The following is a 1962-nucleotide window of genomic DNA, read 5'->3' as shown; positions in this document are numbered from 1 at the left end:
CATACTCCATACTGAGTCTCCACTCCGTGGGTATAATGACAGACCGATGAAACATTACCATAGATTTTCTATGTTGTCAGTGCTGCGACACACTAAAGTTCCGAACGAAATTTATGTGACTTCTGGCTCTAAAATGTCTCGATGTAATGTTGATTAATTAAGCGCTTGGACCACCATTCATGGAACTGACGTAAATGTGGTCAGGTGCTTGGCGCTTGTCTGGTTAGCACGTCGAGCTGTATCCTCTGTTAATACCTAGAAGTGACTTAACGGATTATTTAATTCTTCACTTGCTCACCTATCCATGTATTTTCGCACAGTCCAGTGTGGAGAATGTAATTCTGAGACTTTACAAGACAGCGAAGTGTTCTGGCACAAAAGCTTCTGGGTGAGGCAGAAAGGATGCAGTGCATGGTATATTCTGCTTTCATATTCCTGCCTCTGTCTCCTTTCGTTGCGACTTTCTCGCTGGTCGCACGTGGGGAAGGGGAGGGAAGAAGGTAGCATAGTCCTGTTTGAGTACTGGCAGGAGATGTTTGGAAGTGGGCTGCCTATCATAGTCATAACCATGAGGAATTGCACCACTCCTGATTGAAATCAGTATACATTGCACTCAATCCTTCCACATCGCAACAAGCTGATTTGCCTCTTATCACTCACTCTTCTTTCACAAACCATCAGAAACTGACTCAAATGAATTATTTTCTCCCTCCTCGCACCCGCCCTCCTCGTAAATATGTTGCCCTCTCCTTAAGGTGGACAGCTTCTCTTCAAGAAGAGTCTCCACATCATGGAAAACATTATTGCTTCCTATAATCGGTCCCGCGGCACTTCAGTTTGCTGCCGCCATTCTACCCAATTCTCAATTAAGCATCCTTTCTCTCTGGTTTCGGTTACCCTCCTTGCCTCACATTGTCCCATGGGTAATCATCCAAATCTTTATCACAGATTCTTTATTTTCCTTCATTCACCATGACCAGTGGAGTCTCCTCTCTGAGACTTCGCGTTACCCTCTTCCCAAGTACAATACAAAACAGGCAAGTTCTGAGGCTGATGTTATAGTTACAGGGGACTTTTATTTCCCAAATATTGAGTGAGAGAACCAAGTGGCTAATGGATTCCAAGGAAGTGAGTTCATTATGTTAGTGAATTGCTGTTTTTTTGACGTGGTATGTTAATACACCGATAAGAGGGGAGGTCTGTCTAGATTTGAAATTCTGTAACAATTCAGGACAGAATTTTGAATGCAGAAGTTGATAAACCTTTCCAATGTCTCGAAACTTTCGCCTCAGTAGAGAATTCCTGGGTTATATGTCATAGGGGTCTGTCAAGTGTATTTAAAATTTGAGAGGAATGTTCAATAATGAATGAGGATGGAGAGAGGTGATCAAGACAGTTCACTGGTCAACTTGGTTAACACTGGTTCAAGCGACAATCAGTCACTGAACATACTGAAGTCAATCGACCTGTCGGAGAAAGTGCTTGGACTAAGAGGAACAATCGAGACAAAGTAGACGGCGAGAAAGAATGCATAGTAGAGACACAAACTAATAATTTTTGCCGGTATTCATATTCGAAAAGGGGTTTGCAGTGGCGGATTCAAAAAGGCAAGGGAAAATTCTGCTGCGACTCACCAAAAATGTAGCCGATATCCTACTGGACTTAAATGAGAACAACTCTGCGGGGCTGAGTGAGGTTTGTGGACTGAAAGAGGAGAGAATACTTGGTCCAAGGTTATGACATTTTGGGGGACAATTCTGAGATGCCAAATGATAACAGGGTTGCAGAAGAGGCCCCAGCACTGAACAAGAACAAAACACTGTGGCTCAGAGAGACAGGAATATCAGCCAATGATAGGCAGCCATTTTTTTGCTGGAAAGGCTCTGGTCTAAATTCGTTTGCCCGACATGTGTTATTATGAAGAGCACGGTGATCGGGTGGGAAATGTGTATTTACCCCTCA

Source organism: Hemitrygon akajei, unplaced genomic scaffold (assembly GCF_048418815.1).
Source record: "Hemitrygon akajei unplaced genomic scaffold, sHemAka1.3 Scf000045, whole genome shotgun sequence".
In the NCBI taxonomy this organism is placed as follows: domain Eukaryota; kingdom Metazoa; phylum Chordata; class Chondrichthyes; order Myliobatiformes; family Dasyatidae; genus Hemitrygon; species Hemitrygon akajei.
Note: the sequence above shows the minus strand (reverse complement) of the source record.